This window comes from Elephas maximus, chromosome 3 (genome assembly GCF_024166365.1).
Source record: "Elephas maximus indicus isolate mEleMax1 chromosome 3, mEleMax1 primary haplotype, whole genome shotgun sequence".
Taxonomy (NCBI): domain Eukaryota; kingdom Metazoa; phylum Chordata; class Mammalia; order Proboscidea; family Elephantidae; genus Elephas; species Elephas maximus.
The window spans coordinates 201,984,060-202,011,384 of record NC_064821.1 but is presented as its reverse complement, the minus strand read 5'-3'; the positions used below and the strand labels follow the sequence as shown (position 1 = coordinate 202,011,384).

The following is a 27,325-nucleotide window of genomic DNA, read 5'->3' as shown; positions in this document are numbered from 1 at the left end:
GAGGTTGTAGCAAATGTCTCCGGGCAGAGCTAGATAAAGGATAATTCTTCTTCTGCTGGCCATTCATTCACTAATACTTCATTCCTTCCAAACAACAGCTTTTAAATGTGTTTGCCCTTGAGTTTTTGGGGTGTGTGTCTGTGTGTGTGTGTGACTTTTAAATCCAATTTAATGCATCTGCCTGCTCACTGATCCACCCTTCTCTGCTAGTTGTGGGTGTTCCCTCTTTGTTGTTGTTGGAGTCAGTTCCAACTCAGCACCCTATGTACAAAAACTCGCCCAGTCCTGCACCATCCTCACAATCACTGCTATGTCTGAGCCCATTGTTGCGGCCACTATGTCAATCCATCTTGTTAAGGGTCTTCTTCTTTTTTGTTGACCCTCTACCAAGCATGATGTCCTTCTCATGCATTTGAACTGATGCATTTGAATTCGTTGGCCAAGAATATTGAATATAACATAGACTGGTCCCTCCTGATAACATGTGCAAAGTACATGAGACGAAATGTCACCATCCTCACTTCTCAGGAGCATTCTGGCTGTACTTTCTTGCAAGACAGGTTTGTTCATCCTTCCTGCAGTCCATGGTATAGTCAGTATTCTTCACCAACCAAAATCCAAATGCATCAATTCTTCCTCAGTCTTCCTTATTAAGGCCAAACCTAATCTAAGGTCTTATTAAGAAAGACCAAAGTTCTCTCTTCACTGGTGCTTTATTGCAGTGTGATAAGAGGAGTTCTGGACTAGAATTCTAGGCACCGGGACATCCTGGCTCCGCCACAATCTAGCTGGGTGTCTCTGGGCAAGTAGCTTGTTCTCTTTCACCCTCAGGTTTCTTCATCTGTAAAACAGAGTAACGATTTCTGCTCTTCCTTCTCGCATTGTGGTTATGGGAGTCAAGAGAATAATAAATGTTAAAGCATCTTACTAAAGTAAGTGTTACACAAAAGTTTGCAGATGAATATGTAAAAAGATACATACATGCAGTATTGTTTGTAATCACAAAATACGGGAACAATTTAATAGCCCGTCACTGGAGGACTGGTGGTAAATTATGGTACATCCAAACAATGGAAATTCTGCAATCCTTCAAACAATGATTGACTTGGAGATGATAGATATATAGATGGTGCATAAGTGATAGATAGATACGTAGATGGATAGATGGGTGGATGGGTGGATGGGTGGATGGGTGGATGGGTGGATGGGTGAATGAAGGGATGGAGGGATGGATAGGAATAGTTCCATTTTGAAAATGTGGCTGTATGCATATACCAACCCAGTCACGTGGAAAGAGGGCCCTGACCACCTTCCTGTGTTTAATACATGCCCTGTAAACAGTATCATTGTCTCCAGAAACAGACTGACATGTGAAGATAATTTAAGGAGCAAAGACAGGTCTTCCTGAGAATAAAAAAAAATCTCAGAATCCCAGGGAAGGAAAGAAGTTACCTAGATTTTTTCAGACATTATCTCTGAAAGGAACAAATCCTTTTTATTTTTATAATATCTTCCCCCTTTAAAATAAAGTACATCTCTTATTTCTTATTCTGTTATAAAAGTAATGCACTCTCACTTATAAACTTTCAATTGTATGAAGAACCAAAAAGAGCTCCCATTAGCTCCTCGCCTAAAAGCAAACATGCTTAACATTTTTCTATGCATTTTTACATAATTGATTTCATACCTTTATACAACTTTGTAACTTCTATTTTAACCTCATAAAATACCATAAATGCTTTCTTGTGTTGACATTCTCAAAAAACAGTATTTTAAAGGCTTATAACCTCTGTTCTTAACCACACCCTCCAAGCTGGACATTTAGATTGCTTCCCTTTTGTGTATAATGTTATAAGAAACATCTCTGTGCATAAATATTATTCCTTCCAAGAATTTGAGAGGCTGTCCCTCTCAGGGTATTTCTTGAGAATAGATTCATAACACTGAAATTCCTACATCAAATAGTATGGACATTTTTTAAGTTTTTTCATACACCCTGTCAAATTGATTTCTACTTGTCCTAATGTACTAGATAAAAAAAAAATGTGTATACAGTTCTGGAGCTGGGGAGAATTACTAGAGTTTTTATTGAATGAAAGAAGTTTCTTCTTTTTTAATAGCTTTTCTTTAGTTAACAAAAGTATTTCATATTTGTCATAGAAGATTCATAGACACACCCAAACTCCCTGAGGGACCAAATTACTGGGCCGAGGGCTGGGGACCATGGTCTCAGGAGACATCTAGCTTAATTGGCATAACATAGCCTGTAAAGAAAACGTTCTACATCCTACTTTGGTGAGTAGTGTCTGGGGTCTTAAAAGCTTGTGAGTGGCCATCTAAGATATTCCACTGGTCTCACCCCATCAGAACAAGAAAGAATGAAGAAAACTATAGACACAGGGAAAGATCAGTCCAAAGCACTAATGGACCACAACTACCACAGCCTACACCAGAATGAGTCCAGCACAACTAGATGGTGCCCGCTACCACTACAGACTACTCTGACAGTGATCATAACAGAGGGCCCAGGACAGGGCTGGAGAAAAATGTAGAACAAAATTCTAACTCACAAAAAAAGAGCAGACTTACTGGTCTTACAGAGACTGGAGAAGCCCCAAGAGCATGGCCCCCGGACACCCTTTTAACTCAGTACTGAAGTCATTCCTGAGGTTCACCCTTCAGCCAAAGATTAAATAGGTCTATAAAACAAACAATAACACATGTAGTTCAGCCATGTATACAAGACTAAATGGGCACAACAGCCCAGGGGCAAGGACAAGAAGGCAGAAGGGGACAGGAAAGCTGGATGAATGGAAATAGGGAATCCAAGGTCAAGAAGTGGAGAGTGTTGACATATCATGGGATTGTCAACCAATGTCACAAAACAATTTTTGTATTATTTATTTAACAAGAAACTAATTTGCTCTGTAAACTTTCATAATTTAAAAAAAATTTCATATTTGAATAAAAGAAAATTCTTTATAGAAAGAGGCTCCGTGACATGTAGTATCTGCTCACCCTTGGCCATATTTTGAATTGCTGCTTTCTCCTGTCTTCTGAGCAGTACTAAGGCCTCCCTCCCTTTCCTCACAACCTCCCCCACCCCTGTTTTCTCCCAGCCTCTCCAATTCTTGGGTATTACCAGTTTGGTGATTTATTAAGGGGGATTCCATTTTGTGTTTTCCAGCACAGGGCCCAAGTCCACATGCTGAGGTTTCTGCACCCTTGTCCAGGCCTTTGGAAAGTCAAGTTTTGCAACAAAAATGATTAATGGTACTTTCCTGATCTTCACGGCCCGTGTGTTTCTCATTATCTTCCCTTGGATGTGATCACTGGCTTTTGTTCTGAAGCCACATGAAGCTGGTCGTTGCTTCTCATAGTGCAGGGCTAAACGCTTCAGAGAAGGCAGACTCACCAGCCTCCTGTAGAGTCAGAGACACCCCCTCTCTTCCTTCCAGCATGGCTCTGCTTCAGCTTCCACCTCCTTCACTGCCCACGTGGTCTTTCACTGGACCAGAAACAAGTCTCCCCACTCCCAGCTTCTTTTCCCTTCCAATCTTTCTTACACATTGTAGTAAGACCAGGTCTTCTCCAAGCAAAATTCATATCATCTTACAACTTTCCTCTAACACCTGCAGAGGTTCTCTGTTACATGGAAAACAAGATCCAGACTCCTTGGTCTGTATTCAAGGTCTTTTAGAATTAAATTCCACTGATACTTCCAACTTTGTTTCCCATTCGTTCCCTATATGTATTCTCTTCTCATATCAAAACACCTATCAGACTTGCTATTTCTTATACGAGTCCCCAGCTTCCCATTTCCGAACCTCTACAACCACTAGTTCTATTTTCTCTATCTAAATGCCCTTCATCACCTATTCATACTACCCATCCTTCCAGACCAGACTTAAATGCCTTCCTTGATCCTCTCAGCTAGAAACAATTTCCTCCGAGAGAATTCTCTCATTACTTTCCAACTTGTATTATGGCTATATACACGCATGCCTCCCCTTATAGATTATAAATAATTTATACATAAAAAGCTTATGTATTTCATCCCTGTGCCCCTTTCTGTCTGAAGCAAGCAGCCCAATCCCAGAGAAAAAAGCTGGACAGTCCTTTTGAAATTAAGTAGGCACAGAAAACCAAGCTGGACAAACCAGAGAGAGAACCACCTGAAACTGGGGTTGGAGCAAAATATCAAGGCTCTCAGGGAAGAATACCATGGGGATGAGTGGTAAGAGAAAAAGTGCAAGGGCAACCAGCCTAGAAAGTATTAAGTCATTCAATAACATTTTTCATGGATCAATAACTTTTGAGCCACAGCATTGAGCACTGTGGGAGCTGTACAATTAGCTTTAAGTCTAGCTTGGGAGCTAAAACAGATACGTGCAAAGTTAAGTAACAAGGCTCCAGCTCTCACCTCCTTCCAGGATTCCAGTCCTGCGTCTTCGACTGCCAGGTCTCAAACTCAGTGTGTTTCAAACTAAACTTACTCTCTTCTCCCCAGATCTATGTTTTCTATCTAATGATTCCACTATCCAGATTTTCAAGAAAATACAATACAATCCAGGGATATGAAGAGATCTGAGGAGCAGGAGATTCTCGCCTTGCAGTGCCCATGAAAATTCAAGTATCTACTTAACTTTCTGAGTTGTGCTTGGGAGTGTAAGGATACAGAAGTGAATAAGACATATCCCCACTGTCGTGAACATATAGCCTAGTGGGAGAGGCATAGATCTTGCCAGATTGCTTCAATCATTTAGTTAAGGGAAAGTGGACTAGGATGTCTCTACGCATATTCTTGATTCTCGTGTATGTGTGTTCTACTTAATCTCAATCAATCCAAATATTAGAATAAGAACAATAGTATCTGTAAGCACTTTACATTTGCAGGACACTCTTCTAAATAGTATCTGATTTAATCCTCGTAACCCCACAAGGTATATTTTATTACCTTCATTTTATAGATAAGGAAATCATGCTATAGGGAGGTTAAGTCACATGAACAGTTTCTTTCAGTATAGCAGACATACGCTTAATTTCTACTATGTGTCAGGCACTAGGCTAGGATCCAAGGGTAAAACAAATATTAACAAAGGTCCCTGACCTCAAAGAATTTATAACCTGAGTAGAGAGACAGACATAATAATGATAGTTTCCACATAATACAGTATGAGGATAAATTATGCAGAAAACCAAGACAGGATAACATCCAGCCCAACCCTCGAATTCAGGAGGATTCAGAGAAGGTGGGTGGGAGACATATCAACTAAACTGGACCTTGAATGTGGATTTGGTGTTAGCTTGTAGATAGGAGAACTGGAATTTGAACTCAAATTTGTCTGACTCTTCCATTCATGCTTTTCCCACCAACCTGTTACATGGTAGATTTTTCAGTGGATATTGAGAGGGAGAGAAAGGAAGGAAGGAAGGAGGCAGGGAGAGAGGGAGGAAGGATCCATTACATTTCTTCCAGTGGAAAAAAATGGCTGAAATATCAGCTCAAACATCAACTTTGGCTTTAAAAACTCCACATTCTGACTAACTAGCTAATCATCTACTATACCCTAAAGAATTCCAGGTGTACTCCCTGGTAATAGGAGAGGCGGTTCTCAACATACAGGGCTCTAATTCACTCTACAATCCCTCAGAATTGGTTGGAGGTGAGATAAATACTAGAATTGAGGAGAAGACCTCCCACTTATGTCTACGCCACCCCCTCAAAAAAAAATCTTTTAATGTCCTGGGCTATGCAGGCAGGAATGAGAAAGGGAACTAAGGAAGACTAGCATTCCTAAAGCTACAACAAAGATTCCCATAGAATCCCACACAAAACTTTCTGACTCCAGAAAATTCTGGATAAGAAAAAAGGATCCTGATTCTCTGACATTCATGTTTTCTGAAATTTAGTTCTAGAAGAAAGGGAGCCAGGATCTCCAAGACTTGAAGATCGGAGTAGTGTGCCCACATCCTTGAGGGATTACACAGGCTGCCTCTCTCCTCCCACAGCCTCCTGCTCCATGTGTTTGTGGAGCAGATGCCGCCATGCTGGCCCCACTTCTGTATTCCTGCTCCTTGGCCCAAGTAGCTGCCTTCTGTCTCCTATGCTTGGCATACACATGCAGTTATTCTTGGAGCTTGTGTGTGTCATCATTTCACAACTCACAAACCCCAAATAAGAGACAGGTGGAGGGATTCTCCAGGAAAATTGAGAGAAGGCCTCCAAGCCCACGCTGTCTGAGTCTGGCTACCCAGTAAATACCCCAGAGGTGGGCTCAGGCTGAGGCTACCACTTCAAGAGTAAAACACAGATTCTATACAAGCTAAACATGGCTGGTTCTCTGCCCCCACCACCACCCCCTACCCCTTGTTCCCAAACACTTCTACTCAGAATTTTCTCTTGGCTTCTTCCAACTCTTGGAGAATGTCAAACTTACCTGGAACAATTAATGGAATAAATGTGCAGAGGAGAGCCACGGCTCAATGAAATTACGACAGTTTCTCTAAGGAGGGAGATGTGAAATGGACCTTAGAAAGTCACAGGCTGTGTGATGCCATTATGTGGATTAATTTGGGGCTCAAGACCCTTCACTGGCTACTTGGGAATTATGATTTATGATTCAGCTTCTCCACACATAAAGACGGATTAAGATGGGATTGCAAATTTTGCCAATGAGGCAAAAGACCATGGAAAAACAAGAGATCGAGACCTTAGAAAGCATTGGCTCAAGGTGTCTCATGCGTGTATATTTTTAACCCCCAAATATTTTCCCTTGATAGTTTATGGTTGTGATACCACTAATTTGGTTCAGAATGCCACCCTTACTCAGCAAGAGAGGCACTGAAAATAAGCATCTCCAAAAGCAAAGCCATCCTTCCTTCCTAGAGCATGGACCATGCAGATGCTAAGTGCCTAAGATGGCATCCAGATGTCTCAGCCCTGCCAGTGGTTGGGGTTCTCTCGAATCTGGCAGCCTCTCTTCTTCCCAGATTTATATTTCATCATCTCTTGGCCCCAGCCCCCCACTCCAACTAAATGGCTACTTCATCCCAACTCTCCACCCCACAGGCCTAGTAAAGTCCTTCCTCCTTATATCACTCTGGGTCCTTGTTTACTAGGTCAGCTCCACCAGTAATGACTGACCCACATCTTCCTCCCCACATAGTGAATTCCTGCCTATCCTTCAAGGTTTCGCCCAAGCACCATACCTCCATATTCAAAACATTCCTTCCCTGGCCATCCCAGCTACAAGTGCTCTCTCCCTCCTTTGACCATTTGTCACTGTCTTGACACAGCCTCGCCACCTTGGGGTGTAGTTCTTTTTTTTTTTTTTTTGCTTTCTCTCCCCTATTAGCCCATGAGCAACCTCGGCTGGGGTTATATCTTATTTATATTTGTTTCCCTGCAAACCACTTGCAGAGTCCCTTATATATACAGATGCTCAGTAAACATTGTTACTATTTTCATAAGCAATAATATTCGCTGGAATCCTTGAATCCCATGAGCAAATAAGCGCTTACTGTTTTCTTACTGACCTTTTCTTTTTTTCATATTATGTAGTGCATTCCCAGCTTAAGCTTTCCAGAACTTTTTGGAGCTCTATTTATCCAAGACGTCCAGGTCAACCTCTGGCGCATCTTACCTCCATTTCCCTTTGAAGGCTTTGTTTCCTCAGTTTCTAATAGGTTCTCTCCCACTCCTCTGATGGCATGTCCACAATAGCTAAAAGCCCTCTGGTTAGTCACTGATCCTGATCTTGCCTTTTCTACATTTATCATGGCACAGCCAAATTCCAGCATCTCAGAGACTGAGGTTTACACACCAACATGATCACACTGTCTCATCTGTCTCAGCCATATCTATCCTGTAACAAGCAGACGTTCCCAGGTATGTTCCTGTCATAGCCCCAACCTCCACCAGACTCCCAATGCCACCCCCATCTCCAACAGCCAAGGCTAGACTTTCTTCATGCCCTATAAAACCTTTTGCTGCAGGATACGTGACACCAGAACTCCCAATCAAAGAGACCCATGAAAAGCAGACAATCGCTAGGCCACTTGCTGTGGGAAAAAGACAGCTTCTAACTCACAAAGGAAAATCAAGTTACAGTTGGAAATCCAAGCTTTTCCCTTTAAAGGAGAAATTGGTGTTGGCAGAGTTGCTCTTTTGCGCTGCCCTCCAACAATTTTTAACGAGACATTTTGGGAGAGAGAGTGAGAATGATAAATCGAGAGAAGGAAACACAGAAAGAGAAGGAGATAAAAAGGAAAAAAAAGGAGAGAGAAAATAGAACAATGGGAAAGAGCCACAGAGGGAGGAGGAGGGGAGGGAGAGGAAAAGAATGAGGGTCAGAAGGAGAAGCCAGGAGGAGAAGGAAGAGGGGAGAAGGGGGAGGAGAAAGGAAAGAAGGAGGAAAGGGAGGAAGACTGACTGACTGTATGACTGAGTCTCATAAACTGAGGCCACAGTTTCATGGCGATCTTGACAGTCTCCCCTGAGAGATTTAACACCCACAAGGGGTAGGCTTTGCACTGGCTTATAAGAAATACCCAGTGGAGGCGGAGCCAAGATGGCAGAGTAGACAGATGTTTCCAGCCAGCCCTCTTTACAACAAAGACCTGAAAAAGGAAGTGAAACGAGCATATTTGTGACAACCTGGGAGCCCTGAGCTTCAAAGGCAAGCTTAGAAAACAAACTGAGGGGCAGGGGGAGGAAGAGACCGTTCAGAAGTGGAGAGGAGTTACCGGACCTGAATTGCACGGAGCCCTCAGGCACCATTCCCAGAGCGGCAGCGGCAGGCTGGTACTAGAATTTGGCCACAGTTTCCTCAGGGAGAAGCAGCCAACCACACAGCCTACTCACACCTCTGGAACCTGAGAAGAACGGAGCTCTCTGCAAAAGCTCAGTGCTTGTGTATATTTTACCACACCCCCACCCCCACCCCCAAGCCGGCTTCAGCAGCTGAATTCCCTGGGCCTCAGATAGGTACTGTTGAGTGCCTAGAGCCATCCTCCCAGGCTTGGGGAAAGAAAAAATTTGCAATTGGGGAAAAAGGTAATTCTCTCTTTAGCTCTGCTAACCAGGGGAGCTCAGGACAGAAGCGGCTCCTGTCCAGGCATAAACCGTCCATGGACTTTGAGCACCTTTCCCTTCTGCATGGACCTGTGTGGTGCTATTTCGGGAGAATAAGCCCTTCTTGGCAGACTCCAACTGTTTCAGCTGTGCGGTGGAGAGGTGGGTATTTGATGTTTGACATTGCTTTGCCTATTAAACAAGGTCCTCACCCACCCACATCAGGGGCCTAAGGACTGGTAGCTCCACTCAGGTCACCCACCCACCTGCAACAGGGGTCCAGAGATAACTGGTACCTCCCAGTCCTTACAACCAAAAATTTTGGGTGCCCACGGTCCCTCTGCAGAACCCACCCACCTGCACACTCTAGGAAACAGGGACGCACTTTCCTCAGAGACACTCAGGGGTTGGTTCTCAGCCCCTGCCTTGTTCAGAGCGTGACCCCCTGCTGCAATCAGATACCGGTGTATACACCAATCACCCCTGCCCCTCTAAGACTGTAGGACAGAGCCTGTACCACATACTTGATGATCAGCTACCTGGAAACCTGAGCGGAATTCATACAAGAAAATTGAATGGATTCCTAGACTGATATACCTGATAACAGCTCTAGCCATTTGGGGACAGGACGTCAGAGCTCCTAAGGCAAAAATAATCAAGCTAGCTCACTCAAGCAACCCATAGGGATATACCAAAACAAAACAAAGCAAGAAGCTATGACACAGTAAGCAAGCATAAACTAATACAATAACTTATAGGTGGCCCAGAGACAACAGTCAATATCAAGTCACATAAAAAAACAGACCACGATCACCTCAACAGGCTCTCAGAACAAAGAATCCAGGGATCTTCTAGATGAAAATGCACTCCTGGAATTACCAGATGCAGAATACTAAAGTTTAATATACACAACCCTTCAAGACATCAGGAAGGAAATGAGACAATATGCAGAACAAGCCAAGGAACACACAGATAAAGCAATTGAAGAAATTAGAAAGATTATTCAGGAACATAATGAAAAGTTTAATAAGCTGGGAAAATCCATAGAGAGACAGCAATCCGAAATTCAGAAGATTAACAATAAAATTCAGAAGTAGACAACTCAACAGAAAGTCAAAGGAGCAGAATTGAGCAAGTAGAAGCTAGAATTTCTGAACTCGAAGATAAATCACTTGGCACTAATATATTTGAAGAAATATCAGATAAAAGAGTTTAAAAAAATGAAGAAACCTTAAGAATCACGTGGAACTCTATCAAGAGAAATAACCTACAAGTGATTGGAGTACCAGAACAGGGAGGGATAACAGAAAATACAGAGAGAATTGTTGAAGATTTGTTGGCAGAAAACTTCTCTGATACCGTGAAAGATGAGAAGATATCTATCCAAGATGTTCATCGAGCTCCACATAAGGTACATCTTAAAAGAAAGTCACCAAGACATATTATAATCAAGCTTGCCAAAACCAAAGATAAAGAGACAATTATAAGAGCAGCGAGGGATAAAAGGAAAGTCACCTACAAAGGAGAGCCAATAAGAATAAGCTCAGACTACTCAGCAGAAACCATAAAGGCAATGGGATGACATATTTTAAAAAATGAAGGAAAAAATTGCCTGCCAATAATCATAAAAAATAAAATTCCAGCAAAACTGTCTCTTAAATATGAAGGTGAAATTAAGACATTTCCAGATAAACACAAGTTTAGGGAATTTGTAAAAGCCAAACCAAAACTATAAGAAACACTAAAGGGAGTTCTTTGGTTAGAAAATCAATAACATCAGGTATCAACCCAAGACTAGAACACTGGGCAGGGCAACCAGAAGTCAACCCAGACAGGGAAATCCAAAACAACAAAGCAAGAATAAAAAAATAAAAAAGCTGAAAACAGGGTAATAGTGATGTTGTTATATATAAAAAAGACAACATTAAAATAATAAAGAGGGACTAAGAAATGTAATCATACACCTTCCATATGGAGAGGAAGATATGGCAATAGAAAGAAATAAAAGTTAGATTTAAATTTAGAAAAATAGGGGTAAATAATAAGGTAACCACAAAGGAGACAAACTATCCTATTCATCAAAATAAAATACAAGAAAAAAATAGAGCCTCAGCAGAAACAAAATCAACAACAACAAATATGAAAAAAGGACAATATATAAAGATAATCTACTCAGCACATAAAATTAAGTGGGAAAAACAAACTGTCAACAAAACACAAAAAAAGACATCAAAATGAAAGCACTAAATTCATGCTTATCCATAATTACCCTGAATGTAAATGAACTAAATGCACCAATAAACAGACAGAGACTGGCAGAATGGATTAAAAAACAAGATCCGTCTACGTGCTGCCTACAAGAGACACACCTTAGACTTAGAGACACAAACAAAGACTCAAAGGATGGAAAAAAATATATCAAGCAAACAACAATCAAAAATGAGCAGGAGTGGCAATATTAATTTCTGACAAAATAGACTTTAAAGTTAAATCCATCATAAAGGATAAGGAAGGACACTATATAATGATTAAAGGGACAATACACCAACAAGATATAACCATATTAAATATTTGTGCATCCCCTGATAGGGCTGCAAGATACATGAAACAAACTCTATCAGCACTGAAAAATGAGATAGACAGCTCCACAATAATAGTAGGAGACTTCAACACACCACTTTCGGTGACAGACAGGACACCCAGAAAGAAGCTCAGTAAAGACACGGAAGATCCAAATGCCACAATCAACCAAATTGACCTCATAGACATATACAGAACACTCCACCCAACAGCAAACAAGTATACTTTCTTTTCTAGTGCACATGGAACATCCTCTAGAATAGACCACATATTAGGTCATAAAGCAAGCCTTAGCAAAACACAAAACACTGAAATATTACAAAGCATCTTCTCTGACCATAAAGCCATAAAAGTAGAAATCAATAACAGAAAAAGCAGGGGAAAAAAATCAAACACTTGGAAACTGAACAATACCCTGCTCAAAAAAGACTGGATTATAGACGAGATTAAAGATGGAATAAAGAAATTCAGAGAATCCAATGAGAATGAAAACACTTCCTATCAGAACCTTTGGGACACAGCAAAAGTGGTGCTCAGAGGCCAATTTATATCAATAAATGCACACATACAAAAAGGAGAAAGGGCCAAAATCAAAGAATTATCCCTACAACTTGAACAAAGAGAAAAAGAGCAACAAAAGAAACCCACAGGCACCAGAAGAAAACAAATAATAAAAATTAGAGCTGAACTAAATGAAATAGAAAACAGAAAAACAATTGAAAGATTTAACAAGACCAAAAGCTGGTTCTTTGAAAAAATCATCAAAATTGATAAACCACTGGCCAAAATGATAAAAGAAAAACAGAAGAGGAAGCAAATAACCCAAATAAGAAATGAGATGGGCGATATTACAACAGACCCAGCTGAAATTAAACGAATCATATCAGATTATTACGAAAAATCTACTCTAACAAATGTGAAAACCGAGAAGAAATGGATGAATTCCTAGAAACACACTACTTACCTAAACTAACACAAACAGAGGTAGAAAAACTAAATAGACCCACAACAAAAGAAGAGATTGAAAAGTTAATCAAAAAACTCCCAACAAAAAAAAGTCCTGGTCCGGATGGCTTCACTGCAGAGTGCTACCAAACTTTCAGAGAAGAGTTAACACCACTACTACTAAAGGTATTTCAGAGCATAGGAAAGGACAGAATACTACCAAACTCATTCTATGAAGCCACCATATCCCTGATGCCAAAACCAGGTAAAGACACCACAAGAAAAGAAAATTATAGACCTATATCCCTCATGAACATAGATGCAAAAATCCTCAACAAAATTCTAGCTAATAGAATTCAACAACATATATCAAAAAAATAATTCACCATGACCAAGTGGGATTCATACCAGGTATGCAGGGATGGTTCAACATTAGAAAAACAATTAATGTAATCCATCACATAAACAAAACAAAAGACAAGAATCACGTGATTTTATCAATTGATGCAGAAAAGGCATTTGACAAAGTTCGACACCCATTCATGATAAAAACTCTCAGCAAAATAGGAATAGAAGGAAAATTCCTCAACATAATAAAAGCCATTTATACAAACCCAAAAGCCAACATAACCCTAAATGGAGAGAGCCTGAAAGCATTCCTCTTGAGATCGGGAACCAGATAAGGATGCCCTTTATCACCACTCTTATTCAACATTGTACTGAAGGTCCTAGCCAGAGCAATTAGGCTAGATAAAGAAATAAAGGGCATCCAGATTGGCAAGGAAGAAGTAAAAGTACCTCTATTTGCAGGTGACATGATCTTATACACAGAAAACCCTAAGGAATCCTCAAGAAAACTACTGAAACTAAGAGAAGAGTTCAGCAGCGTATTGGGATACAAGATAAACATACAAAAATCAGTTGGATTCCTCTACACCAACAAAAAGAACATCGAAGAGGAAATCACCAAATCGATGCCGTTTACAGTAGCCCCCAAGAAGATAAAATACTTAGGAATAAATCTTACCAGAGATGTAAAAGCCTTATACAAAGAAAACTACAAGACACTTCTGCAAGAAATCAAAAGAGACTTACATAAGTGGAAAAACATACCTTGCTCATGGATAGGAAGACTTAACATTATAAAAATGTGTATTCTATGAAAAGATATCTATACATTTAATGCAATTCTGATCCAAATCCCAAGGAAATTCTTTATTGAGGTGGAGAAACAAATCACCAACTTCATATAGAAGGGAAAGAGGCCCCGGATTACTGAAATAGAAGAACAAAGTGGAATGCCTTACTTTACCTATTTTAGAACCTATTATACCGCTACAGTAGTCAAAACAGCCTGGTACTGGTATAACAACAGATACATAGACCAACAGAACAGAATTGAGAATCCAGACATAAATGCATCCACATATGAGCAGCTGATATTTGACAAAGGTCCCAAAACAGTTAAATGAGGAAAAGACAGTCTTTTTAACAAATGGTTTTGGCATAACTGGATATCCATCTGCAAAAAAATGAAACAAGACCCATACCTCACTCCATGCACAAAAACGAGCTCAAAATGGATCAAAGACGTAAATATAAAATCTCAAACAATAAAGATCATGGAAGAAAAAATAGGGACGACGTTAGGAGCCCTAATACATGGCATAAACAGTATAAAAAAACATTATTGAGAATGCAGAAGAAAAACTAGATAACTGGGAGCTCCTAAAAATCAAACACCTATGCTCATCCAAAGACTTCACCAAAAGAGTAAAAAGACTACCTATGGACTCAGAAAAAGTCTTTAGCTATGACATTCCCTATCAGTGCCTGATCTCTAAAGTCTACATGATACTGCAAAAACTCAACTACAAAAAGACAAATAACCCAATTTAAAAAATGAGCAAAAGATTTGAATAGACATTTTACTAAAGAAGGCAGTCAGGTAGTTAACAGATCCATGAGGAAATGTTCACGATCATTAGCCATTAGAGACATGCAGATCGAAACTACAATGAGATTTCATCTCACTCCAACAAGGCTGGCATTAATCAAAAAAAAAAACACAAAATAATAAATATTGGAGAGGCTGTGGAGAGATTGGAACACTTATACACTGTTGGTGGGAATGTAAAATGGTACAACCACTTTGGAAATCGATTTGGCGCTTCCTTAAAAAGCTAGAAATAGAACTACCATACAATCCAGCGATCCCACTCCTTGGCATATATCCCAGAGAAATAAAAGCCTTTACATGAACAGATATATGCACACCCATGTTTATTGCAGCACTGTTTACGACAGCAAAAAGATGGATGCAACCAAGGTGCCCATCAACAAATGAATGGATAAATAAATTTTGGTATATTCACACGATGGAATACTATGCATAGATAAAGAACAGTGATGAATCTGTGAAACATTACCGTGGAGGAACCTGAAAGGCATTATGCTGAGTGAAATTAGTCAGTTGCAAAAGGACAAATATTGTATAAGGCCACTATTATAAGAACTTGAGAAAACTGAGAAGAAAACATTCTTTTGTGGTTACGAGAGGGGGAAGGGAGGGAGGGTAGAAGAGGGGTATTCACTAACTAGATAGTAGATAAGAACTACTTTAGGTGACAAGAAAGACAACACACAATACAGGGGAGGTCAGCACAACTGGACTAAACCAAAATCAAAGAAGTTTCCTGAATAAACTGAATGCTTTGAAGGTCAGTGTAGCAGGGGCAGGGGCTTGGGGACCATGGTTTCAGGGGACATCTAAGTCAATTGGCATAATAAAATCTATTAAGAAAACATTCTGCATCGCACTGTGAAGAGTGGCGTCTGGGGTCTTAAACGCTAGTAAGCAGCCATCTAAGATGCATCAATTGGTCTCAACCGACTTGGATCAAAGGAAAATGAAGAATACCAAGGACATAAGGTAATTATGAGGCCAAGAGACAGAAAGTGCCACATGAACCAGAGACTACATCATCCTGAGACCAGAAGAACTAGATGGTGACTGGCCACAACCTATGACTGCCCTGACAGGGAACACAGAAGAGAACCCCTGAAGGAGCAGGACAGCAGTGGGATACAGACCCCAAATTTTCATTAAAAGACCAAACTTAATGGTCTGACTGAGACTAGAAGGACCCTGGTGGTCATGTCCCCCAGACCTTCTGTTGGCCCAGGACAGGAACCATTCCCGAAGCCAACTGTTTAGACATGGATTGGACTGGACAATGGGTTGGAGAGGGATGGTGGTGAGGAGTGAGCTTCTTGGATCAGGTGGACCCTTGAGACTATGTTGGCATCTCCTGCCTGGAGGGGAGATGAGAGGGTAGAGGGGGTTAGAAGCTGGTGAAAGGGACATAAAAAGAGGGAGTGGAGGGAGAGAGTGGGCTGTCTCATTAGGGGGAGAGTAATTGGGAGTATGTAGCAAGGTGTGTATATAAATTCTTGTGTGAAAGACTGAGTTGATTCATAAACTTTCACTTAAAGCACAATAAAAATTATTAAAAGAAAAAAAAAAAAACAAATACCCAGTGCTATGAAATATGTGCCAGAGTCCCCAGCCCTAAAACCAACATCTGGACAGAATTCAGGGAGTTTACTCTCCAAAGACTGTTGTTAACCTTCTGTTCTAGTATCTATTAAAGATGCAGGATCTTTGAAAATTAGGAGACTGTACACCCAGACTAAGCCTCATATTCCAGAACATCTGTTAATAACTCTCCCATCCCCTTCCAGTTTGGATGATAAATTATTGGGTCTTATTAAGCCTCTACACAGGCTGAAATACTCAGTCTCATCATTCTCAGAAAGAGAGTGAGCATAGACTGGTGACCAGAAGGGCGCACCTCTGGAGGAGCCAAGGTACTTGAGACAATTCCAGGTATAACACCATCATGGCGACTGTGGGGAGAGGCACTCAGAGCAAGCCTCACAAGCCCAGGCTATATATAGCAGAGGCCTTGGATATTGAAATAGTTTCTGGAAATAGTCATTTAAGATTCAGCGGCAGGAGAAGAAAAGACCACAATGATAGTTTCTGAAAGGTAAAGCAGAATGATTCATCGATAAATAATGTTTAAGGAATCTAATGTAATAGAGAAACCCTGCAATAACTTCTGGTTAGTGGTTACACGTAGCTATGAATTATTCACTCTGAAATGTATGCCATGAAGTCTCTAGTTAAGACCTCTTAGTTCCCCAGTACCAAGAGTCTATCAAAAGGAAAGAAGGAAGGAAGCGAGGGACAGAGGAAGGGGGTGGGGGTGGGGGGAAACAGGACAAGTGTCAAGGCAACATTCGGAAAGAAGGAACCCAAGATGTTAAGCTATGAATTACCATCACAAGGAGGCTAAGGAGTAATGGGGCGGGGGGCCCTAGATAATAAACAGAAAGGAGTGTATAATCCAAAGAGCACTTGACGATGAGACGAAATCTCCTGGGAAAGACGGAGAAAATGCCACTTTATTCCCTTCCCTCATTCCTATAAATTAACCCTCACTCCCAAGAACTCACGAGTCCACATCATTTACTCTATCATTCATTCATTCAACAAGTGTTACAGAAGCTCTGAGTGATATAATAAACTTCAAGTCAAGTCAATGGGTCTTCACGGAGCATCTTCCATGTGCCAGACCCTATGCTGGGTGCTGGAGATACAGACATGGTAGAGATATGGTTTTTGCCTTCAGTAATCTTCAGTCTGAGAAGGCCTCGGACTCATGAAATCACAGTTCAAGATTCATCGATGGGATGTGAGCCTGCTCAAAGATGAACTGACAAGTCCCATTCAGATCGAAATTCATCTAAAGAGTACTATCTTTATATGTGGCAATGCTTCCTGGTTTCCTAATAAAAGTTCCAATAGATGGATAGATAGATAGACAGACAAATAGATAGATAATAGATAGATAGAAGCATTATATATTTATATTTTTAAACCAAAAACCAAACCAAACCCATTGCCGTTGACTCTGACTCATAGCGACCCTATAGGACAGAGTAGAACTGCCCTATAGGGTTTCCAAGGAGTGTCTGGTAGATTCAAATGGCCGCCCTTTTGGTTAGCAGCCATAGCTCTTAACCACTATGCCACCAGGGTTTCCATAAGCATTGTCTATACATACATACATATATATACATATACATATATATATTTCACATATATATAATATATATATTCTGTTATCCAGGTTTTGGTCGCTCTATTAAGTATTATTTTTACTCTAAGCCACCTCAAATTATTGCTGGAAGAAAGCAACTTATAAAAATAAATGAATAAAAGTATAATATTAGAAGAGACCCAGATCCAGGAACTTCAGAGGTTCTAGTGGGTCCCGTAGGAATGGGGAAGGCCCAACACCAGACCAGATATCCTGGGACTCTCAGAGCCTGGGAAGACACTCTGAGTCAGGACACCCCAGGATTGGCCTCTAATTTGGGGCTGGCCAAGTCCAGATAAGTAGAAGTGGAGTCAACTGACAGTCAATATGAGGTTTCCTACACACTCAGATACAACATCTCCTCATTTGATATCAGCTCTATGCTCAGAACTCCAGTGCTCAACTTTCCCTGTGACACCAGCCCAGATAAGTGAGGGGCTCAAATGAAGCTGCTCTAAAAGCAGGCAATCTCCCCTCCTACCACACTCCCCAATCTGATGTGCTGACAGGATTCCAGCAACTGACCCTACTTACGTCAACGAGCGCAGAACATCCTCTGTGGAGCGTGACCCTCAAAGAATGGCTGGCCTCTGCTTCTCTTCAATTATTGCAGCTTCTTTGCTTCAAGCCACAGGCTTTGGGACTTTCTGGAACATTGAAACCAAAACCACTTGTAGATATTCCTTTATGGAGAGGGGAAAAAAGGGAAAGCAATATTTTACTATAGACTTTTACTTTGTTCACATTTCCTTTTCACCCGTCCTTTTCTGTGCATCACTATCCAGGAGGAGCTTCCCAAGCATCTCACGCACTGAAGGAATCTGACATATCCCAGAGGATCTCGAAGAGATTTTGTTTATGTGGATTATATCTACAGATATTTACCGATTAATACACTACAAATTTTAAAATGTATTATTTGTTAATTTAGTAAAATAGTAATTTCACATTACATAAGTAATAAACTTTTATGATAAATACCTGTATTTTCAAAACATTTAGTGAGAAGAGTGACTTTGTTTCACATTTTTGCAAATCTCTTTAATATCTGGCTTAGCAAAACACAGTTGGGTTCTCATATATGTTTCTGGATTTAATTTGGTACAATATCACCTGTCATTTAGCCTCTGGAAAACTCCATCATACGCTTGTGGGAGAACGAGAGTGAAAAAGGAAAACATCTTAGCATTATTATGAAAGGAGTTGTGATCTTATAGATCCCTTGAGAGGGTCTCAAGGACTCTCAGGGATCCCCAGATCACACTGAGAACTGCTACTTGATATAATGAAAACAAAGTCTCACTTCTACCTCGGACCATCAGTCCCCCACCCCAGGGGCCAGTAGTTACCAGTTACCTGAGTAATCTTCTAGTACCATCCTTCATATATATAAAACTATGGGTGTATGTATTCAATATAAGCACACTATACATTTCACCTTGGCTTTTCTGTGATCCACGTTGGGGAGAGTTCCATATCAGTGTATGTAATTTCCTTTTCACTGATCTATCACATACCACTGAATGGATATAACTGCAGTCCCCGGGTTATGAACGAGATCATTTCCAAGTTGTCTTTAAGGTGAAATTGTAGGAAGTCGAAACAGGTTCATACGGTTCTTATTCAGCCTTACTTAGTGCAAGATAGGAGCCTGGTGGTAAGTACAGTGGTTAAGAGCTCATTTGCTAACCACAAGGTTAGCAGTTTGAATCCACCAGCAGCTCCTTGGAAACCCTATGGGGCAGTCCTACTGTGTCCTATAGGTTTGCTATGAATCAGAGTCGACTCTCCATGGCAACGGGTTTGGTTTTTTTTTTTTTAGTTTTAATGCAAGATGAGTAGGAATCGAATGAATGGTAACAGGTTTGGTTTTTTTGGTTGCTTTTAGTGCAAGAAAAGGCTCAAAGTCTTTTCAATGATTTTAAAATCTACAAGTGCAGCAAGCGAAGGTGGTTGTGATGATGAATTTGTTGCGAGTAGGGGTTGGTTCAATTGTTTCAAAGTGAGGGAAAATTTACATAACATTAAAGGGAAAGGTGGAGTTGTCCCTAAATCAGGTGTCCGTAACCTGGGGGCTGCCTGCCAGCACAGTGGCTAAGACCTCAGCTGCTAACCAAAAGGTCGGCAGTTCAAATCTACCAACTGCTCCTTGGAAACCCTATGGGACAATTTTACTGTTTCCTATAGGGTTGCTATGAGTTGGAATCGACATACCAATGGGGTTTGCTGTTGTTGTTATATATAACTGTATACATATATACAGTACTGTGTGTGTGTGTGTGTGTGTGTGTGTGTGTGTATAGTGCCACAGTGTTCAGACGCGCTGCTGAATGGCTACTGTTAAGTTGCCAATTTCTTTAGTCAAGGGTACAGAAATTAATGGGAATAAAGAGGTCACACAAAACAAGAACAGATGCCACGTACCTTGGTATAGCTTTTCCCTGACCTTTTTTTCCCTACCAAGACATGCAGCTGAAATCTTCTAAATTTGAGAAAACAGCCAAACTTTTGTTATACTACCGCCCTTTTATACTTGGGGCTTAGCTCACTCTTCCAGAAAGACTTGCAGTAAGATTGTCTGTGCCTGTGTTTACAGGAACATTTACAAACATCGGCCTCCCCCGGCTCTTGAAACACACTAGCATCCGCACCACATCATTGCAGGGAAAGAAAGTAGGGTCAGGGCCCAAGTGTCCCCAAATGTATTTCTGAAACCTATTTCCCTGCAGTAGTAAGGTAGCAAAAGTTTAACCCTGTCAGTTCACAATTTCCCTAACACAGGTGCTACAGAGAATTGCTAATTTGGACCAATCACATCATAGGCCTCAAATGCGAAGAAGTATGCAGACCATTTGGTTCACTTCCTCACTCTGACATTGACTAGCTGTGCAATCTTGGGTCTTCCTTGTAGGCACATGGGTGTTATCCTATCCATGACACCATTGTACTTCAGGTATTTTCAATCACCTCATAAACGTGCAAAAGCTGGACAATGAAAAAGGAAGACTGAAGTAGAATTGATGCACCTGAATTATGGCAAAGAATACTGAATATACCATGGACTGCCAGAAGAACCAAAAAATCTGTCTTAGAAGAAGTACAACCAGAATGTTCCTTAGAATCAAGAATGGCAAGACTACATCTCACATACTTTGGATATGTTATCAGGAGGGACCAATCCTTGAAGAAGGACCTCACGCTTGGTCAAGTAGAGGGTCAACAACAGAGGACGACCTTCAGTGAAATGAGTTGACACAGTGGCTGCAACAATGAGTTCAAACATAGCAATAATTGTGAGGATGGTACAGGACCAGGCAATGTTTCGTCCTATTATACATGATGTCACTATGAGTCAGAAGCAATTTGACAGCACCTAATTTTTTTTTTTTTTTTAACAATAATAACAGCAATCTTGGACAGGTTACTTAGCTTCTACTAACTCATGAAATGGAGATAATGATACCTATATCACAAAACCGTTAAGAGGAATAATTACAATTATGTATAAAATGTGCCCGGCACATAGCAGACGCTTAGCACTCAGTAACAGTTAGCCCCTCCCCCTTGATTGTTCTGTGAGTGGAAGCATGGCATGCGGGTGATTGTCCTTCACTGAGCTGGCTTTTCAGGGAACCCCAAGAATCTAGTCTTCTAGGAAGTCTGGAGATATATGAGGGTGGGGCAAGAGAAGGTGGCAGAGGAGATTTATTCCAACAAAAAGGAGTTCCCTGAGGTGTTTGTCAGGCACAGGCTGGCCTTCCTCATTTTCACTTCACCACACCGGGAAAACAGGCACCAACCGTCCCCATGTTTCTGTTTCAGCTTTCCAGTCTACCTCTGAAACTACATAGCCCTATGTGGTTTGCATGTGTAAATCCGCAGGACCTAGAGAAAATCCACCAGGCCTGGTGGGGGCCTCTGGTGAGGATGAGGAAAAAGAAATTAGCTTCTGAGCGATTCCCAGGAGCAGAGCCAGCACCTGGGGCTGTTACAGGACAAATGTATTATTCTTTCATTTACAGAGGAGGAAACTGAGGTTTAGAGACACCAAGTAAATTCCCCCAAGGAGCAGCCCAGCTAGCAAGGGCAGAATCAGAATATCAGACCAAGTTTGTCCTACTCCAAAGCCCATGTTTCCAACCACTTCCTTATATGCCACTCTGACTAGAAAGTAGATTACCCTGCACGGTACAGCAAGGCCAGTGGCTTCATAGAGAAGAGATCTCACAGAGCAGGCAGATTATGCTGAACTCTAATAGTTCTACTAACCCAGTACCATAACTATAATAAAAATCAAAATACTTTAGAAAATCATCCCTACACTAGACACAAAAGTAGAATAGCAAAACACCGAAAAAAAGATTTTATTTAGTTTGGAATTTCTATTATTTCATTAGCATTTGATTACTGGATTATCCCATTGTTAAGATTAGTAGATTAATTCAATTTAGAGAGTATTATTTTCAATGGTCGATTAATAATTTAATATTAATTTATTCAACAAAGTTTCTGAAGTCCTCGTTTGTGCTATGTGCTACAGGTGATATAAAGATGAAGAAAACATATTCTTTGCCCAAAAAGGAGACAAAATGATAGAATGTATTTGAGTTAGTGGGGTAATAAGATAGAAAAGGATAAAGGGCTAAAAGAAGGAGAAATCAATGAGTGTTCGGGGAGGACTTGTGGAAAAGTATGGCACATTTGAGCTGACACTTGAAATACAGCCAGGACAGGGTGGTGTAAGGGCACATATGCTTGGCTGCTAATGAAAAGGTTGGAGCTTTGGGTCCACCCAGATGCACCTTGGAAGAAAGGCCTGGTGATCTACTTCTAGGAAATCAGCCATTGAAAACCCAACGGAGCACAGTTCTACTCTGACACATGCGTGGTCACCATGACTCCATGACAACTGGTACTGGGTTTTGGGTAGAAATAGTGAAGACGACAGTCTAAGAAAAAGGAAGAATTTAAATGAGGGAATCAATCAGTAGTTGGCTAGAAGATGAGAACAGGTAGATAACTGAAGATGAAGCTGGAAAGATAGTTGAGGTGGAAGAACACAGATTGCGAATGGCTGGGTGATCAGAAAAAGCCTTGGAAGAGAAGGGATGGCAGGCTCAGAGAAGCTTTATAAGGCCTCACCTGGCATGGAGGAAGCTTTAGACAAGGAGAGATGAGGGGCAGAGTGATTAGTTAGAGCCCGACCTAGAATAATGACATCAGGAAGGGAGCAGAAACAATGTGGAGATATAACCGAGAGGATTGGCTATGGGAAGAGAGAAGGAAAATGGAGTCAAAGAAGCCTGGGTTTCCAGCCTGTGTGTGACCTGGAACATATCACTGTTAACCAACCAAAAACCAAAAACCCGTTGCTGTTGAGTTGATTCCAATTCATAGCAACCCTATAGGACAGAGTAGAACCACCCCACAGAAGTCCAAGGAATGGCTGGTGCATTCAAGCTGCCAACTTTTGGTTAGCAGTCAAGTCCTTAACCACTGACCCACCGGGGCTCCTCTTGGGGAAAAAAAGAGGAAGAATTGGTTTGTAAGAGGAGATTGTGAGTTTGGGTTTGAACACAAGGAATTAGGTTTCCTTGGAATGAAAACACGTGGCGCATCCAGCAGAGAGATGTAGAAGTTCAAGTCTGACATTTGAGAGAGAGTGGTGTTAGACACTGATTTCAACTTCAACTACATAAAGGTAATAACCAGAGCCTGGGGCAGATGAGGTGACCTGGAAAGAGGGAAGAGAAAAAAATCTAAAGACAGAGCCTGCACTGAGTGGGTGAAAAGAGTGTCCCAGCCTCCCCCACCACCCTCCAGGTAAGGTCCAGAGGACAACTTAAAAATAGCACCCCCCCCTCCAAAACATAAGAATCCTTAATCTACCGCTAACTCTTTTATTTCACAAATTAAAAAAAAAACAAAACCTGCAGGCCCAGTGGGTTTGCTGATTTCTCCAAGGCCTCACAGCTACTTAGTAGCAAAGCTGAGACTAGATGGATTAAGTGACCACTGAGAATCATTATTGCCTGGGATAGTTGCACATGTGCTATATGACACTGTTGGATTCAAGGAAGCCTGAGAACAAACCAGAAACGTCATTTATCTCTGTTACATCCGCCATCACCGTACCTGTGCCCAGCCATATACACAGCTCAGAGGTTCCAACCACATCTTATTTACCTTATTCTCACTGTCCCCTCTACCCTCACTTTCTCCACCATTGCCTCTACCACGAGCGCTATTACAGGGAAGAGAAAAAGTCACAGATTATTTTCCCTTGGACAGTCAAAGCACTTACTACAATATTAAAGACTTCAGGAAGACCTGCAGTCAAGAAACCTGTTTGATTTGGACATTTCCCGAACTTATTTGAGCATCGAACTCTGCTCCTTGTCCCATCCTCTTACTATCTATGAAAAAGCCCACAGGTTTTCAAGGATTGTACTTTGCAAAACACCACCTTGGCCTCATTAGCAGGATTTCCTTTGTAGGTCCCAAGCAGAGATGTCAATACTGAGAGGTCCTTGCTGTGGGAGGTGGGTGGGGAACGATGAGAGAGAAGGTAAGAAAGGCAACAAAAGATTTCAGCCTCTTCTAGAGCCGTCCATTCTGACAACTACAAAAGAGTGAAATAGTTATTGGAGAAATTTTGACTTGGGGATTTTGACTGTAAGCATAAGGCAATAGCTTCCAACTAAGGGTTCTGTTGGGAAGGTGGGTTTCAGATAGTCATCTACCCTACATTAGCTGATGTGTGAGTTTTGCTGTGCTTCCACCCCGCCATCTTCTCAGTGTCCTTCAAGTCACTTCTGCCTCTGCTCCAGCTTCTCCTTTCTCACTCAGCATCTGGCCCAAGCCCAGTCACCCTACATCTGGACTCCTGATATCTGCCTTGTTACTGGTCTCCCGCCTTGACTCTTCCTCTTCTCCAGTTAACCTGACATGCTACAGTTAGGGACTCTGAAGGCTGAAGACACTGAAGACACCTAATTAATTAGTACTCCATCAGGTATCGGGCCACTCCTGGTCACCTTCCCACCACATCACTCACTTCCTCTAAGTTTTTTTTTAGACCCTCCGAAGAGCCCCTGAAGAGTCCAGATCTAACCAGCTCAGAGTAGCCTGACATGCACAGAGCACACCACAATGACCGACAAACGACCCTGGGCTGCCATGCATGGTCAATAACGCAAGAGAACTTAGGTCAAGAAACCAAAAGACTCATGCCAAGGAACCAAAATCACCAGAAATGCATCATCGACAATAGTCAAGCCCATTTCAAAAATGTTTGGTCCGTTGGCCACTTCCATGCCGAGTCTTAGCCCCGTCTCATAAGAAATAATCAATAGGAACTATGAATAGGTGAAACTCCCGATCCTGCCTGCTGTTTCCCTCCACCGCTAAATGAATATGTACAAGTATAAACTGTACATTGCTCGCACAGATCGGGGGACTCAATCTGAAAGTTGAGATTGAGTTCCCACTTGCGAGCCTGCGAAATAAATTCTTTGTTCCTCTCGAAACCAGCATCTGAGAGTTTGGCTTCTCGCACATGGCCACGGACCCATTGGTTCGGTTTCATTACTGTCACATTAATCTTCTTAAAATGCCACGTCACCAGCTTAAAGATAAAGAAAAGTGTTCACACGTCCACAACCTCTGAAGCTCTTCCTAATGTGATAAAACATATCTGTTACAGATTGAATTGTGTCCTCCCCAAAAATACGTGCTGGCATCCTAACCCCTACACCTGTGCATGCAATCGTGTCTGGAAATATGGTTTTCTTTGCTATGTTAATGAGCCCCTATCAGCGCAGGGTGCAACCTAAACCTAATCGCTCCTCTTCTATACGGAGCAGCCAAGACAGAGGAAAGCAAGTACACAAGGGGGAAGACAGACTCTATCTGATGATGATCGAGGCAGGTGAATCTACAGGCCCAGGAACTCCAAGGACTGCCAGCTACTAGAACCCTGGTGGTGCAATGGTTAAGTGCTCAGCTGCTAACCGAAAGGCTGGTGGGTCGAACCCACCCAGCAGCTCCTCAGGAGAAAGACCCAGCAGTCCGCTCCTGTAAGGATTACAGCCTAGGTAACCTTACTCCGTCATGTGAGGTCACTATGAGTCAAAACAACATCAACAACCACAGAAGCCGAAATAACAAAGGAAGGACTTCCCCCTCCAGCCACACACTGAATTCACACTTCTCACCTCCTGGGCTATGAGAAAATAAGTGTTTCTTCCTTAAAGCCACCCACTTGTGATATTGCTGTTATAGCAGCACGAGGAGACTAAGACAGCATCTAAGCAGCACTGTCTGTCCCTGCTCCCCAGTGCAAATTTCCCAGCACACCAGGCTCATCTCCTCATTAACTGAGCCAGCCAGCACCCGTCTGACTGCCAAGCCTCTGCTCTTCCTGCTCTTTGTTTCCTGCCTGTCCAATGCCAGCCAGTTCTTACCAACTGCCAGCGTCCAGCTCCAGTCCCCTTCTGTGTCGACATTCTTGCAGTCACTGAGCAGCTAGCCCCACATTGACTTCCACTGCTCTTCTATTATTTCCTGAATTTACTAACTGATAAGAAACTCAGGAAGGGAAACAATAAATACTCAAAAAAAAAAAAATTCCTGCTGAGTAAATGAATGAATCCACGTAGGCCTCAGAAAACTTCAATTCTACAAAACACTAGGGAAATTACCTTCTTTCTGAGCCTCAAAGGCATTTGAATCTTCGCAGTTCAATGGCCATTAGTTTTAGAAAATGAGGCAAAGATTTCTTCAATTCCATCCTGGAGGGCCCAGGGAAGTTCTTTTATTTTACTTATAGACAGAGCTCTGTTTCCTGCCACCTTCTCATAGGCTCTTTGCCATGTGTGGCCTCCAGGAAGGAGAGTCTAGACTGAGTATATTAAGCGATATTTAAACATGTATCTCTAAATTTTCCAATGGTCTGGCCAAAAGAATGTTCTTCCCAAGAACACATTCTCTCTTGACAATTGTTCCTTCATTCATTCAATTAATTATTTGACAAACATTTAGTGAGGCGCTCACAGCCTAATGCAGTTTTACTCAAAATGTGGTCAGAGGAGCACCTGCCGTGGAATCACCAGAGGGTGGTCTTTAAAAATACTGATTTCCTGGACACTGCACAGAAAATGTCTTATGCAATAAGTTCAGGATGAAGCCTGGGATCTGCATTTGTAACCAGCACCCCAGGAGATTCTGAGGCGTACTAAAGTTTGAGACTCACTTATTCAGTGGAGTCCCTGGGCGGTGCAAATGGTTAAACACTTGGCTACTAACCAAAAGGTTGGCGATTTGAACCCACCATAATTGGTTTCTGGGTTAGAGGCTCCTTAGAATAAAAGCCTGGCAACCTGCTTCCAAAAGGTCACAGCCATAAAACTATGGAGCACAGTTCTACTCTGACACAGATGGTGTCTCCATGGTTCAGAATCAACTTGATGGCAATGCTTTGGTTTAGTTTCTTGGTACAATGGGAAAGGTAGGCATATAAGGAGAGCATTATAAAACAGTTGTACCTACTTACAAC

At 41.6% G+C, this 27,325-nt stretch overlaps 1 protein-coding gene across 1 annotated transcript in view; it reads right to left on the bottom strand.

Moving 5' to 3' along the window:
• The window catches only part of DDR2 (discoidin domain receptor tyrosine kinase 2), a 238,348-nt gene that overhangs the window by 197,131 nt on the left and 13,892 nt on the right, over nucleotides 1–27,325 (bottom strand). The window contains exon 2 of the mRNA XM_049881090.1: nucleotides 18,304–18,452. The gene's annotated coding sequence lies outside the window, so the exon portion shown is untranslated. The remainder of the gene's footprint in view (nucleotides 1–18,303; nucleotides 18,453–27,325) is intronic.